This window comes from Schistocerca gregaria, chromosome 2, assembly GCF_023897955.1.
Source record: "Schistocerca gregaria isolate iqSchGreg1 chromosome 2, iqSchGreg1.2, whole genome shotgun sequence".
NCBI lineage: Eukaryota > Metazoa > Arthropoda > Insecta > Orthoptera > Acrididae > Schistocerca > Schistocerca gregaria.
The window spans coordinates 873,365,019-873,382,772 of record NC_064921.1 but is presented as its reverse complement, the minus strand read 5'-3'; positions in this window follow the sequence as shown (position 1 = coordinate 873,382,772).

Below are 17,754 nucleotides of genomic sequence, written 5' to 3'. Positions count from 1 at the left end.
ATTATTTAGTCATGAATCACAATATTCTGTTTAAAGATTACAAAATGGGAGCACGTACAAATACTATCGAGTTACTATCGAGTGGTATTGGGGGGATATATATGAGATCAATTACGTTTCCAACTATTTGAAGGTTCATTAATTGAATCGTTTCTTTTTCAGCAGTTATGTCAAATGTAATCAGATTTTCCCACCTGTAACTGCTCTCTGAATTTCTGCGAAACAACTACAAACTTTGGAATCAGTAACTAGAAGTGACTTATATTTGATGTCAATTCTAATTACCGATTCTACCCGTTCGATAGTTCATTTATTAGATTCTTTTTACCTATTCGATGGTTCATTAAAAAGTTTTTTTTTCCTTTTTTTTGCAGATGTCTCAAATGTATTAAGGTTTCTCCACACGTAACTGTTCTCCGAATTATCGTGAAACAGCTATGTTGTATGTGTTATCATTCGCTTTATTTTTCCATTGTTCTGTTGTAATTTAGTTTCTCCCCACCCAAAACCCCAACTTTCCTGCGCTTCTCCCATTTTAATGAGTAATTAATATTAAAATTAACGTAATTTCATAATACAAAGACATAACCATGCAACATATTGTAATACTGTTTAATGGTTCTCTGTGCCCCTCTACTAGCATAAACTATGATAATAATTCTAATTAGACACAAATTTTTTATCCTCTTGTTCTAATTTATTTCGGTTATCTTTAATTCGTTTACACGTAATTTGTGTGTAAACAATAACCACGTTAAATGTGAGTGTAGTTTTATTGCATGCTATATTCGTTTGTTTACTAGCATGTTACGTTCCTTTCATAGATTGCCTCAATGCAGAACTTTGCCTTAGGTATGATATTGGTCAAAGGTGACGGGTGTAATCAAACACTACAATTTTTCTGACCTTAGTTAATAATATAATGCTTACAAAATATCAAAATGACTTATCTTGAACCAATCTAGGCTTCGATAAGTGCGCTGTTAACAGCTTTTGCTGTTCAAACACGCTGATTACTTGTTCCATGCCCTCTTGCTGAAAATGCACTTCACAGGCGTAGAAGATAAAAATGACATAATGTCATTTCTCAGTTACTATTACAAATAGTATTAATGAATAATGGATGTTGTAATATATTTAAAGATAATCATATTACTTGCCCTGGGATTATTTGCTGGATAAAAATCATCTCAAACATAGGACGAATCCACTGCTGCTTTTCTATTTTGGCTTCTGGGAAGGCAAACACACAGACTTTTGAGTCATTTGTCTAATTCCCTCTGCAGTTAGGCACTGAACACCTGTAAGACATTTTGAACAATGCCATATGCTACAGACAATAAAAGTTCTGACACTTCAAATACACTTGCAAAAATCAAAACAAACAGCACCACAGTGGCAACTCGCAAATTAGGGACCAAACGCAATGTCACTGCTGCTTAGACTTAGCGCTCAGTTGACAGGCATGTTCTGTAGGTGACGTTGTTTAGGTTACCATTGTGGGAGTCGCTAGAAGAACATCTGTGAATGTATAAGAAATGCAGCATTATTCTGTGGTGACGAGCGCAAGAACAATTTGCTTTACTCTTTGATTTTTATTAATATTCTATGTATTGACTTATGTTTTCAGTTGATTGGTGTTCGAGCTTTAATAAATTAAAAGTTTCTGCTTGTATCTCTTCAGCAGACACGGATAAGCTGTTGTTGACCAAAACCTTAATCAACTAGTTTAAATTTCATTGAGAGGCCAACACACGATCAAGCGCTCTTTGCGGTAACCAATATTATTCTCAGCCCCCATGTTGAAGCGGTCAGATCGGCTCCTGTGAGAGGAGATAGCCTATCGTTTGCCTATGAGGCAAGTGAACTAATTTATTTGACAAATCGTTTATTTTTTTTTGCAATTTATTTGGCGAAATATAAATTTAACATGCCTAAAGTGTATTCAGTATTCAATTGCACAAATTAAAGTGACAGGACCTAACAAATATGAAACAGGACAAATGGTTTCCAGCCACAACGAGCTACATCAATTACACTCCTGGAAATGGAAAAAAGAACACATTGACACCGGTGTGTCAGACCCACCATACTTGCTCCGGACACTGTGAGAGGGCTGTACAAGCAATGATCACACGCACGGCACAGCGGACACACCAAGAACCGCGGTGTTGCCCATCGAATGGCGCTAGCTACGCAGCATTTGTGCACCGCCGCCGTCAGTGTCAGCCAGTTTGCCGTGGCATACGGAGCTCCATCGCAGTCTTTAACACTGGTAGCATGCCGCGACAGCGTGGACGTGAACAGTATGTGCAGTTGACGGACTTTGAGCGAGGGCGTATAGTGGGCATGCGGGAGGCTGGGTGGACGTACCGCCGAATTGCTCAACACGTGGGGCGTGAGGTCTCCACAGTCCATCGATGTTGTCGCCAGTGGTCGGCGGAAGGTGCACGTGCCCGTCTACCTGAGACCGGACCGCAGCGACGCACGGATGCACGCCAAGACCGTAGGATCCTACGCAGTGCTGTAGGGGACCGCACCGCCACTTCCCAGCAAATTAGGGACACTGTTGCTCCTGGGGTATCGGCGAGGACCATTCGCAACCGTCTCCATGAAGCTGGGTTACGGTCCCGCACACCGTTAGGCCGTCTTCCGCTCACACCCCAACATCGTGCAGCCCGTCTCCAGTGGTGTCGCGACAGGCGTGAATGGAGGGACGAATGGAGACGTGTCGTCTTCAGCGATAAGAGTCGCTTCTGCCTTGGTGCCAATGATGGTCGTATGCGTGTTTGGCGCCGTGCAGGTGAGCGCCACAATCAGGACTGCATACGACCGAGGCACACAGGGCCAACACCCGGCATCATGGTGTGGGGAGCGATGTCCTACACTGGCCGTACACCTCTGGTGATCGTCGAGGGGACACTGAATAGTGCACGGTACATCCAAACCGTCATCGAACCCATCGTTCTACCATTCCTAGACCGGCAAGGGAACTTGCTGTTCCAACAGGACAATGGACGTCCGCATGTATCCCGTGCCACCTAACGTGCTCTAGAAGGTGTAAGTCAACTACCCTGGCCAGCAAGATCTCTGGATCTGTCCCCCATTGAGCATGTTTGGGACTGGATGAAGCATCGTCTCACGCGGTCTGCACGTCCAGCACGAACGCTGGTCCAGCTGAGGCGCCAGGTGGAAATGGCATGGCAAGCCGTTCCACAGGACTACATCCAGCATCTCTACGATCGTCTCCATGGGAGAATAGCAGCCTGCATTGCTGCGAAAGGTGGATATACACTGTACTAGTGCCGACATTGTGCATGCTCTGTTGCCTGTGTCTATGTGCCTGTGGTTCAGTCAGTGTGATCATGTGATGTATCTGACCCCAGGAATGTGTCAATAAAGTTTCCACTTCCTGGGACAATGAATTCACAGTGTTCTTATTTCAATTTCCAGGAGTGTACTTCAAAGAGAAATATATGTACAACACAAATGATCAGAGGCGCCTTATGTTCATGACAATTCCAACTGTCTTTAATTTTTCACAACATTTACAAAAAAAGATGAAATCATACAACCAGGACCCAGAAAGCGAACTTTCGACAATAATATTCTTAATGAGTCATCAACAGCACACAGTAAGTCTACAATTAATAATCATAGCACTTTTACATATTTTCATACGAACAGAAATACAGAATTTCTGCGCCAGTTGCCATTTCTGTTGTCTAATCACAATATATTTCAAAGTTTTCTGCACAAATTTCAGAAGGTACATGCTCAAACTGCATTGATTTACTTTCAGCTTGTGAGCAATGAGTAATTAGTAGATGAACGAAAATGTTTTGGGTCTTATTGTAAATTACCTATGTCGAAAAGTTTATCCATATTTCGAGTAAAATTTTCGTTGTTGTGCACTGAAGTCACGGCTGTTTACTGATTTTCGAGAAAAAAAAATAGCACGAACTATCTAAAGTTTGTCAGAGTCAGTTTCAAGAGGGCATGACACGGCAGTGGACTTTGTTGACTACAGATAAAATGGTGCACTTGAATTCAGTTTGTTTCGACATAATGACATATATCCATTCTATGAAATTTCAACTCATTGCCCTTGACGAGAAGGTCTTTCTTCTTCTTTTAGTGTTCAACCCTGAGGTTGGTTTGCAGCAGAGCGCCATTCCTCTCTTCTGTCTGCTTTCCTCTTCATTTCCACATATGTGTTACATCCAACGTCATTCATGATCTGTTGCATGTATGATATCCTTGGTCGCCCCCACCTATTCCTTCCCTCAATAACTCCTTCTGCTATTGTTCCAATGATATTGTTGTGTCGTAGAATGTGCCCTACAAGTTTGTCTCTTCTTGTTTGGATGTGCCTCCACAGAGATCTGGTTTCCTGTACTCTTCTAAGCACCTCTTCATTTGTTACTTTGTCTGTCCAGATGATCTTCATCATCCTTCTATAGCACCACATCTCCAGGGCCTCTAGCCGTCTTCTCTCTGCTCTTCCAACTGTCCAAGTTTCACATCCATATAGGGCCACACTCCAAACGAAACCTTTCATGATGCGTTTCCTTATTTTCAGACTGATGTTGTTGCTGGTGAGTAAGTTCCTTCTCCGATTAAATGCAATTTTGGCCTTTTGTATTCTGGTCGCAATTTCTTTCCGGCTTCTACCATCCCTTGTGATTTTGCTTCCCAGGTAAGTAAATTCCTGTATCACTTCCAGCTCCTCTCTTCCAATTCTAATTCTCGGAGGTTCATATTCTGCTCCTGCTTCTGCTCCTGACGAGAAGGTAAGATGTGATAATTAACAGACCACCAACATTTTTGTAGTTCAAGTATTCTATATTTGGAAAAAAGAGGAAATAAATTGAAATCTCCTCAAATAAACATTTAGAGCTATGGATCGCGGAGTTTACTGTGAGGAAGGTCAATATGTAACCTTCAGAAACCTCAAAACTTTGACAGATATTGCCAATATAGTATATGCCTTACTAGAAGATGATTACTATGTGGAGATGCAAGATTTAATAACATCTCGCAAAAGACAAGCGGAAATAACAAACACATTACCAGTTAAGCAATCGGCATCTGAGACGTTTCTAACCACTGTCATCACTCACAAACTCAAACTACTGGATTCTCAGAGTGGTTAGAGGCTATCTCTGATAATTCGAAATGGGACAACAGACTGACAATACTCATCAGACTCTCAAGAAACAAAAAGAAATTGTAAAACATAATGAGGTCTGTTACTACTATCCAACGGAATGCACATCATCCTAACTTTCAGAACTTAACAACACATCAAATATCAAACCATCAGATTACTCCTAATTTTAAAAAAAATTTATTGAAAAAATAATAAAAGTGATTTATATGCCAATACAAGACATGAGACAAAATAGCCACATAAAAGAAAAGACATCGGGGCTGTTAAGAACAGGCAATTTCAATCTCATTCACTTTAAAACATGAAATCTTTAAAAGACAGGCCACTAAACTCTAACAAAGAAAACTTACAAATGAAATTATACATCAGTCAGCCTGATATACACTGAAGCGCCGAAGAAACTGGTATAGGCATGTGTATTCAGGTACAGAGGTATGTAAACAGGCAGAATATGGCGCTGCAGTCGCCAACGCCTATATAAGACAACAAGTGTATGGCGCAGTTGTTAGATGGCTTAGTTGGAACTTGGTGTTGGCACATGAGTGATGGGACACAGCATCTCCGAGGTAGCATTGAAGTTAGTACTTTCCCATATGACATTTCAGTAGTGAATATCAGGAATCCAGTAAAACATCAAATCTCCGGCATCACTGTAGCTGGAATAGATCCTGCAGGAACAGGACCAATGACTACTGGAGAGAATTGGCCAATGTGACAGAAGTGCAAACCTTCCACAGATTGCTGCAGATTTCGATGCTGGACCATCAACAAGTGGTGGTGTGTGAACTATTCAACGAAACATCATCGATATGGGCTCTCAGTGCCAAAGGCCCACTTTTGTACCTTTGATGAGAGTGTGACACAAAGCTTTATACCTCGCCTGGGCCCGTCAACACTGACATTGGACTGCTGACGACTGGAAACATGTTGTCTGGTCAGACAAGTCTCGTTTCAAATTGTATCGAGTGGATGGGCGTGTATGGGTATGGATACAAACCCCATGAATACATGGACCCTGAATGTCAGCAGTGGACTGTTCAAGTTGATGTAGGCTCCATAATGGTGTAGAGTGTGTGCCGTTGGAGAGATATGGGTAGACCTGATACGTCTAGATACTACTCTGACAGGTGGAGCTTATGTAAGCGTCCTGTCTGATCATGTGCATCTATTGTGCATTCCGAGAGACGTGGGCAATTCCTTGAGGACAATGCGACACCTCAAACTTACAGAATTGTTGTGTAGTGACTCCAGGAACACTCTTCTGAGTTTAAACACTTCTGCTGACCATCTAACCTCCCAGACATGAAGGATATCTGGGATGCCTTGCAACATGCCGTTCAGAAGAGATCTCCACCCTCTCATACTCTTACCGATTTATGGACAGCCGTGCTGGATTCATGCATGGTGTCAGTTCCCTCCAGCACTACTTCAGACATTAGTCGAGTCCATGCAACGTTGTCTTGCAGCACTTCTGCGTGCTCACAGGGGTCCTGCACGATATTAGGAAGGTGTAGCAGTTTCTTTGTATGTCTTATATTCCACAAAACTAGAAAATTTACCATTAGGAAGGTGTACTAGTTTCTTTGACTCTTCAGTGTAGTTAGTTCATATGAAATTTGGTTCATGTCATGTGATACTGTTGGAGTAATAAACTACTCTCTTAAGGAAAACCACCTCGATGAGAAGGAGGCATTGTCATTTTAATTAAAAACTCCTACACCTACAAAATAATATCACTCTCTTCAAGAAATGATGAAGTCAAAATAGTTGTGATACAGTAATCTGCGTGTAAAGCTCTGCACCATAGAATTGTGGAGACTGTTTGGAGACATCTTATTAATCAAATTAGACTTCGTTTATAATAAGTGGAGTCCTGAACTCTCATCATGTTGCATTGGTAGGAGACTGGACTGACAGAAATGATTGTGATTTGATGAATGTTATAGAAGATTATAATTTGGTAATCGTCAACAATGGACTCCCATTATGATTTTTTCTCTATTCTGCCTTCTGCTATTGATATAATACTCTACTCACTATGCATCACTGATATTTCTGGCTGACACGTCAACACAGATACCATTGGATCCAGTCACTTGTCAATAGAGTTTCATATCAATGTACGACTTAGAAACTACTCTTTTATACTGACAGCAAACGGAAAATTAAAGAAGCTAATTGGAACTCTAATTGTAACACATCTAGGTCCACAATTAAATTCTCATTTGAATAATTATCAAATGACATATTAAAGGTAGACGATTGTCAAGCATTAACTGACTCTACAGAAACAGCTTTTTGAGTCAGCATTCCACAGGAAACAGAGGTCGAGGCCATGGGACAACGTTCCCATCCTTGGTGGAGGCCAGCATGTGCATGGAAAGTAGCAAAATGCAGATTACCTCTGTGATAGTATCATCAGTATTCGACTATAGAGAACTTTGTGGTAGTATGTGGGTTAACAGATTTCCTAAAAAGACTAAAAGAAAAATTGGTTCAAATTCTGCTCATCACTCAATAGGTCAACCAGCACAGTGAATATAGGGAATAAGATTATTGCCTTTCCTCTCAGCAAACTGCCCTCACCAATACCATCTACTAATCTGTGGCTAGAAAATTTTATTGATACGCTTGCTACTCCTTTGGCTCCATACTTGAATTTCCTGCCTCAAGTGAAACAGATAGTGATAATATTTTACTTCTTATAGATTATGTTGATTACTTGATGCTAAATAAAATGATAGGAAAAGAATGCTTCTGAACAGTTATAATCATTTCTGGGTGATACAGGATCTGTTGCTGTCCTGGACAATCCAAGTAATTTTACCAATACAAAAAAACAGGAGAAGATCCTAATTTGTACTCCAACTGTCAACCGGTTGTATATCACAAAAGCTCCAGAGTATATGATTAAAAAGAGACTAGAATGGCGGCTTATAAACTCCCAATTAATACCGAACATTCAATATGGATTCAGAAAAGGGAAGGGGATCATAGACAATTCAAATACGCTTACAGCTGCATTATAAGAGAAACGAACAGTAGTTGTGGCGCCTCTCGATGTCAAAAGAGCATATGACTTCGTACATATTCCCCTACTAGATTAGATTAGATTAATACTTGTTCCATAGATAATGAATACGACACTTCATTATGATGTGGAACGTGTCAGGTTAATGAAAGATGTCTGTACACGATATTACATTGCACAAAATACTGCATGACGCTAATGTTTAAGTTAGCTTTTTTCCCTCCCTTAATTTATATCTAATAATTTAGCCAGTGCGTAGAAGGAGTTGTCATCTAGAAATTCTGACTATCTGTCAGGCTTTTGATGCTGTTTGGTAGGTGACCAAAGACTTTTGTGGCAGCATAATTTACCCCTTTCTGTGCCAAAGTCAGATTTAAAAAATGGCTCTGACCACTATGGGACTCAACTGATGTGGTCATTAGTCCCCTAGAACTTAGAACTACTTAAACCTAACTAACCTAAGGACATCACACACAACTATGTCCAAGGCAGGATTCGAACCTGCGACCGTAGCAGTCGCATGGTTCCGGACTGCGCGTCTAGAACCGCGAGACCACCGCGGCCAAAAAAGTCAGATTTACTTTTCTACTCAACGATGAATTACCCCGGAATATGATGCCATACGAAAGCAGTGAATGAAAGTAGGTATAGTAAGCTAATTTACTGAGATTCTTATCACCAAAATTTGCAATAACCATAATAGCATACGTAGCTGAACTCATATTTTTCAGCAGACCATCAATGTGTTGCTTCCAGTTTAACCTCTCATCAATGGACACACCTAAAAATTTTGAAAATTCTACCTAAGCTACAGACTTCTGTTCAAAGTCTATATTTATTACTGGAGTTGTGCCATTTACTGTACGGAACTGTATATACTGTGTTTTATCAAAATTTAAAGAGAGTCCATTTGCTGAGAACCACTTAATAATTTTGTGAAAAACATAATTTACAACTACATCACTTAGTTCTTGGTTTTTGGATGTTATTACTATACTTGTATCATCAGCAAAAAGAACTAACTTTGCATCTTCGTCAATGTGGAATTGTAAGTCATTAATGTATATCAAGAACAGTAAAGGACCTAAGACCGAACCCTGTGGGACGCCGTACTTGATTAGCCCCCCCCCCCCCCCCAGTTTGAGGATTCAGCTGTTGTTTTAACATTACATGAACCACTTATTTCAACTTTCTGCATTCTTCCAGTTAAGTATGAATTAAACCATTTGTGCACTGACCCCCTCAAACCATAATGATTTAGCTCTTCTAAAAGAATTCCATGATTTACACAATCAAAGGCCTTTGAGAGATCATAAAAAATACCAATGGGTGATGTCCGGTTATTCAGAGCATTTAATATTTGATCAGTGAAAGTGTATATAGCATTTTCTGTTGAAAAGCCTTTCTGAAAACCAAACTGATATTTTGTTGGTACTTTATTTTTACAAATATTGGAGGCTACTCTTGAATACATTACTTTCTCTAAAATGTTTGATAGAGCTGTCAGAAGAGAGATTGGGTGATAGTTGTTGACATCCGACGAATCCCCCTTTTTATGCAATGGTTTTACAATGGCATATTTCAGTCTATCGGGGAAAACGACCTGCTCCAAAGAGCTATTACATACGTGGCTGAGAATCCTACTTATCTGTGGGGAACAAGCTTTAAGTATCTTGCTGGAAATGCCATCAATTCCGTAAGAGCTTTTACTTTTCAGTGAGTTTATTATTTTACTGGTTTCAGAGGGAGAGGTTGGTGGAAATACAGTTGTTTCAAACTCCACAGGAATGGCCTCTTCTATTAGAAGCCTTGCCTCTTCTGGTGAAGATCTAGATCCTATTTTCTCCACAACATTTAAAAAATGATTATTGAAAATATTTTCAATTTCTGATTGTTTGTTAGTACACTTGTCATTCAGTTTAATGGCATTAAAGTCTTCCTATGCTCTTGGTTGCCCTGTTTCTCTTTCAATAATATTCCAAATTGCTTTAATTTTATTATCAGAGTTATTGATCTTAGACATGATACACATGCTTCTGGACTTTTTAATAACTTTTCTTAGTACCGCACAATAGTTTTTATAATATTGAACAATTTTGGGGTCAGTACTCCCTCTTGCTGTTAGATACAGCTCTCTGTTACAGTTGCAAGATATTCTTATTCCTTTAGTTAGCCAAGGTTTTTTATATGTTTTCTTGGAATTATGTTCAACTATTTTCTTGGGAAAACAATTTTCAAATGCCCTTAAAATGTATCGTGAAATAAGTTATATTTCAAGTTTGCATCGGATTCCATATACACTTCATCCCAGTCTAGCTGCTTTAAGCTTTCCCTAAAGTTTGCAATATTTATATTGTTAATTGAATGCAGTGCTTTGAAATTCTGATTTGATATACTGCATGGAGCTATGTCATGTACTGTAACTAGCTGTGCACTATGATCTGAAAGACCATTCTCAACAGGATAAGCATTTATGTCCTTAAACTTATCTTGGTCTATAAAAAAGTTATCTATCAATGTCCTGCTGTTCTTTGTTATCCGAGTAGGAAAATCAATGACAGAGCTCAAGTTGAAATAACTGAGTAATACTACAAGGTCATTCTTCCTGTTACATTCTTTCAGGGAATCAACATTTAAATCCCCACAAATGATAATTTGCTCCCCTCTGTCTGACAGATAGCACAACAAAGCATCCAAGTTTTCTAGAAGTAGCTGGAAATTCCCTGAGGGGGACCTATACACTGTTACAATTATGAAAGTGCCATCATTTAGTTTTAGTTCAGTGGGACATTCTTGCATATGTTGCTCTACACAAAATTTTTTTAGTTTCTAAATTTTTTGCGCTGTGGAAGCTACTGACATATGTGGCAACTCCTCCTCTCATCATATTATCTCTACTTACATGTGCAGCTAATTTGTACCCATTGATGCTAACCTTTTGCATATCAGTGACAATGTGATCCTCAGACAGGCATAGTACATCCATTAAATTCTCAGTTTCTATATCTTCTAAACAAAGCAGAAGCTCATCAATTTTATTCTTCAATCCCCCTTTTTTTTAATGAAATATACTAACATTATTTTTAATTTTACTTTTGTGAGTATCTTGAACTTTAACATCTTTAGTACTTACCTGGCTGAGTTTCCCACTGGACACTGATCTTACACTAAAAAGGAGTTACCACCATGAGATGCAGTTCCTCCCCCCTTTAAATTACCTGCTATCAGCCCAGCCAGTTTACCCTTCCCCTTCTTGTTGAGGTGTAGGCCATGTCTAGTATAGTCCCACCTACAGAGTGAATCAACAGGAACCACACCAATGTGTGACCCTGCATCAGATCAAAGTAGCTGTTCCAACTCCAAATTAACTCTCCTGACAGGAGAGGTCAAATGAGGCTGGTCATGGCGCTCCAGAACCGACACAAACCCAACACTGGTATGACTCGATGCTGATTCAATATTTGCCAGGTCACACTCTATGCTGTACCTCGGATCTCTGTCAATACTGTTGCCCAGCACACCCACAATAACCACGGTATCTTACTTAGTAAAGCCTCTACATGCTGAACCTAAATCCTCTGTAACCTGCCCCAGTCCAGCACTAGGTTTGAAAAAACTTGTGACCTGGTATTCTAACCCTAACTCATCCTGCAGAAGTTGGCCCACACCCCTAGCATGCGAACTACCTAGCAACAACACTTAGACTTCCCTACCTTCTTACTTAATTTGCTGTTGAAAGCTTGATAGCCCTGTATACATCTACTTCTGTGAGAGGCTCATCAGTTTCTGACTGAGGCAACAGGTCGAACCTATTTTGTACATAAATAACAAAGCTGTCAGAAGAATTTCTTGGCCTGTTCATTATGACTGTTGCCACTTCCCACCCCTGTTTACCCTTCTCCCTCCTTAACTTGCCCAGTTCTCGCCTAGCCTCATCTAACTCAGCCTGAAGGGCAGCACTTTTCCCCTCCTGTTCCACAATCGTTCTATCTCTACTGCATAGCCTACAGAACCACTGATGAGTCTCGCTCATTTTCCCAATTCCCACGGCACTACAATCGCCCCAATGAAAAAAGTTACTACATCCATCACAACAGACCCCGGAGCTAACTATTCCACGGCATGTCAGGCACTTTACACTCATGGTACAAATCGATTTTAGTGGCAGAAAGACAAATTAAGTTACTGGAAAACAATGAAAATACGTGTATGAAAAATTAGGCCTACTCGCGACAATGTAAACAATGGTTCAGAAGTTTATTACTGGAAGTTACTTAAGAGATGACGATACTCTACAGATATAAAGGGGCAGCAAACGTATTTAGCACACTAAACTATCAGTAAATGCACTTAACATTGCGGTATGAAGTTTAATCTGAAAGCTCAAAAGTTCGGCCTGGCCGCGATATGTAAACAAAACGAACTTCGCGTGATTACTGTGAAAATACGCGAGTAAGACAAAAACTTTTAATGGTTTCGCTTGAATAGCACTATAATTAATGTAATAAATTAGTTTAAAGTGCTGTTATTGTTGTTGTGGTCTTCAGTCCTGAGAGATGGTTTGATGCAGCTCTCCATGCTACTCTGTCCTGTGCAAGCTTCTTCATCTCCCAGTACCTACTGCAACCTACATCCGTCTGAATCTGCTTAGTGTATTCATCTCTTGGTCTCCCTTTACGATTCTTACCCTCCACGCTGCCCTCCAATGCTAAATTTGTGATCCCTTGATGCCTCAAAACATGTCCTACCAACCGATCCCTTCTTCTAGTCAAATTGTGCCACAAACTTCTCTTCTCCCCAATCCTATTCAATACCTCCTCATTAGTTACGTGATCTGTCCACCTTATCTTCAGTATTCTTCTGTAACACAACATTTCGAAAGCTTCTATTCTCTTCTTGTCCAAACTACACTCCTGGAAATTGAAATAAGAACACCGTGAATTCATTGTCCCAGGAAGTGGAAACTTTATTGACACATTCCTGGGGTCAGATACATCACATGATCACACTGACTGAACCACAGGCACATAGACACAGGCAACAGAGCATGCACAATGTCGGCACTAGTACAGTGTATATCCACCTTTTGCAGCAATGCAGGCTGCTATTCTCCCATGGAGACGATCGTAGAGATGCTGGATGTAGTCCTGTGGAACGGCTTGCCATGCCATTTCCACCTGGCGCCTCAGCTGGACCAGCGTTCGTGCTGGACGTGCAGACCGCGTGAGACGATGCTTCATCCAGTCCCAAACATGCTCAATGGGGGACAGATCCAGAGATCTTGCTGGCCAGGGTAGTTGACTTACACCTTCTAGAGCACGTTGGGTCGCACGGGATACATGCGGACGTCCATTGTCCTGTTGGAACAGCAAGTTCCCTTGCCGGTCTAGGAATGGTAGAACGATGGGTTCGATGACGGTTTGGATGTACCGTGCACTATTCAGTGTCCCCTCGACGATCACCAGAGGTGTACGGCCAGTGTAGGACATCGCTCCCCACACCATGATGCCGGGTGTTGGCCCTGTGTGCCTCGGTCGTATGCAGTCCTGATTGTGGCGCTCACCTGCACGGCGCCAAACACGCATACGACCATCATTGGCACCAAGGCAGAAGCGACTCTTATCGCTGAAGACGACACGTCTCCATTCGTCCCTCCATTCACGCCTGTCGCGACACCACTGGAGACGGGCTGCACGATGTTGGGGCGTGAGCGGAAGATGGCCTAACGGTGTGCGGGACCGTAGCCCAGCTTCATGGAGACGGTTGCGAATGGTCCTCGCCGATACCCCAGGAGCAACAGTGTCCCTAATTTGCTGGGAAGTGGCGGTGCGGTCCCCTACAGCACTGCGTAGGATCCTACGGTCTTGGCGTGCATCCGTGCGTCGCTGCAGTCCGGTCCCAGGTCGACGGGCCCGTGCACCTTCCGCCGACCACTGGCGACAACATCGATGTACTGTGGAGACCTCACGCCCCACGTGTTGAGCAATTCGGCGGTACGTCCACCCGGCCTCCCGCATGCCCACTATACGCCCTCGCTCAAAGTCCGTCAACTGCATATACGGTTCACGTCCACGCTGTCGTGGCATGCTACCAGTGTTAAAGACTGCGATGGAGCTCCGTATGCCACGGCAAACTGGCTGACACTGACGGCGGCGGTGCACAAATGCTGCGCAGCTAGCGCCATTCGACGGCCAACACCGCTGTTCCTGGTGTGCCGTGGGTGTGATCATTGCTTGTACAGCCCTCTCGCAGTGTCCGGAGCAAGTATGGTGGGTCTGACACACCGGTGTCAATGTGTTCTTTTTCCCATTTCCAGGAGTGTATTTATAGTCCATGTTTCACTTCCATACATGGCTACACTCCATACAAATACTTTCAGAAACGACTTCCTGATACATAAATCTATACTCCATGTTAACAAATTTCTCTTCTTCAGAAACGCTTTCCTTGCCATTGCCAGTCTACATTTTATATCCTCTCTACTTCGACCATTATCAGTTATTTTACTTCCTAAATAGCAAAAGTCCTTTACTACTTTAAGTGCCTCATTTCCTAATCTAATTCCCTCAGAATCACCCGATTTAATTTGACTACATTCCATTATCCTCGTTTTGCTTTTGCTGATGTTCATCTTACATCCTCCTTTCAAGACACTGTCCATTCCGTTCAACTGCTCTTCCAGGTCCTTTGCTGTCTCTGACAGAATTACAATGTCACCGGCGAACCTCAAGTTTTTACTTCTTCTCCATGAATTTTAATACCTGCTCCGAATTTTTCTTTTGTTTCCTTTACTGCTTGCTCAATATACAGATTGAATAACATCGGGGAGAGGCTACAACCCTGTCTCACTCCTTTCCCAACCACTGCTTCCCTTTGATGCCCCTCGACTCTTATGACTGGCATCTGGTTTCTGTACAAATTGCAAATAGCCTTCCGCTCCCTGTACTTTACCCCTGCCACCTTCAGAATTTGAAAGAGAGTATTCCAGTCAACATTTTTAAACGCTTTCTCCAAGTCTACAAATGCTAGAAACGTAGTTTTCCATTTTCTTAATCTTTCTTCTAAGATAAGTCGTAAAGTCAGTATTGCCTCACGTGTTCCAACGTTTCTACGGAATCCAAACTGAACCACCCCGAGGTCCGCATCTACACGTTTTTCCATTCGTCTGTGAAGAATTCGCGTTAGTATTTTGTAGCTGTGACTTATTAAACTGATAGTTCGATAATTTTCACATCTGTCAAAACCTGCTTTCTTTGGGATTGGAATTATTATATCCTTGAAGTCTGAGGGTATTTCGCCTGACTCATACATCTCGCTCACCAGATGGTAGAGTTTTGTCATGACTGGCTCTCCCAAGGCCGTCAGTAGTTCCAATGGAATGTTGTCTACTCCGGGGGCCTTGTTTCGACTCAGGTCTTTCAGTGCTCTGTCAATCTGTTCACGCAGTATCGTATGTCCCATTTCGCCTTCATCTACATCCTCTTTCCTTTCAATAATATTGTCTTCGAGTACATCGCCCTTGTATAAACCCTCTGTATACTCCTTCCACCTTTCTGCTTTCCCTTCTTTGCTTAGAACTGGGTTTCCATATGAGCTCTTGATATTCATACAAGTGGTTCTCTTCTCTCCAAAGGTCTCTTTAATTTTCCTGTACGCAGTATCTATCTTACCCCTAGTGAGATAAGCTTCTACATCCTTACATTTGTCCTCTAGCCATCCCTGTTTAGCCATTTTGCACTTCCTGTCGATCTCATTTTTGAGACGATTGTATGCCTTTTTGCCTGCTTCATTTACTGCATTTTTATATTTTCTCCTTTCATCAATTAAATTCAATATTTCTTCTGTTACCCAAGGATTTCTAGCAGCCCTCGTCTTTTTACCTACTTCATCCTCTGCTGCCTTCACTACTTAATCCCTCAGAGCTACCCATTCCTCTTCTACTGTATTTCTTTCCCCCATTCTTGTCAGATGTTGCCTTATGCTCTCCCTGAAACTCTGTACAACCTCTGGTTTAGTCAGTTTATCCAGATCCCATCTCCTTAAATTCCCACCTTTTTGCATTTTCTTCAGTTTTAATCTATAGTTCATAACCAATAGATTGTGGTCAGAATCCACATCTGCCCCTGGAAATGTCCTACAATTTGAAACCTGATTCCTGAATCTCTGTCTTACCATTATATAATCTATCTGACACCTTTTACTATCTCCAGGATTCTTCCATGTATACAACCTTCTTTTATGATTCTTGAACCAAGTGTTAGCTATGATTAAGTTATGCTCTGTGCAAAATTCTACCAGACGGCTTCCTCTTTCATTTCTTAGCCCCAATCCATATTCACCCACTATGTTTCCTTCTCTCCCTTTTCCTACTGACGAATTCCAGTCACCCATGACTATTAAAGTTTCGTCTCCCTTCACTACCTGAATAATTTCTTTTATCTCATCATACATTTCATCAATTTCTTCATCATCTGCAGAGCTAGTTGGCATATAAACTTGTACTACTGTAGTAGGCATGAGCTTTGTGTCTATCTTGGCCACAATAATGGGTTCACTATGCTGTTTGTAGTAGCTTAACCGCACTCCTATTTTTTTATTCATTATTAAACCTACTCTTGCATTACCCCTATTTGATTTTGTATTTATAAGCCCGTGTTCACCTGACCAAAAGTCTTGTTCCTCCTGCCACCAAACTTCACCAATTCCCACTATATCTAACTTTAACCTATCCATTTCCCTTTTTAAATTTTCTAACCTACCTGCCCGATTAAGGGATCTGACATTCCACGCTTCGATCTGTAGAACGCCAGTTTTCTTTCTCCTGATTACGACGTCCTCCTGAGTAGTCCCCACCCGGAGATCCGAATGGGGGACTATTTTACCTCCGGAATATTTTACCCAAGAGGACGCCATCATCATTTAATCATACAGTAATGCTGCATGTCCTTGGGAAAAATTACGGCTGTAGTTCCCCCTTGCTTTTAGCCGTTTGCAGTACCAGCACAGCAAGGCTGTTTTGGTTAATGTTGCAAGGCCAGATCAGTCAATCATCCAGACTGTTGCCCCTGCAACTACTGAAAAGGCTGCTGCCCCTCTTCAGGAACCACATGTTTCTCTGGCCTCTCAACAGATACCCCTCCATTGTGGTTGCACCTATGGTACGGCCATCTGTATCGCTGAGGCATGCAAGCCTCCCCACCAACAGCAAGGTCCATGGTTCATGGGGGGAGTTTTAAAGTGTTAGAAACAGTTTATTACTACTAAAATTGTATGGGAGCTGTGACTCAGACGTCCGTATAGATAAATTAGCATCGCTTGGTGTAACATCTGGTGAGATATATAGTAATTGCTTCCTGATCGGTCAAAGAAAAATTTACATTATATTCAGAGGTTTTATGTTTGGAGCTTTTCTAGTTTCCCAGGGTTTGTCACAAGGAATAATTTTAAGTCGCTTACTATAGCTATGTATACTATGCTATATACTATGCTATCAATGAAAATGCGCATTAGCCTTTAATCTACTAAGAAGAGTGAAGCAAGACAGCTAAGA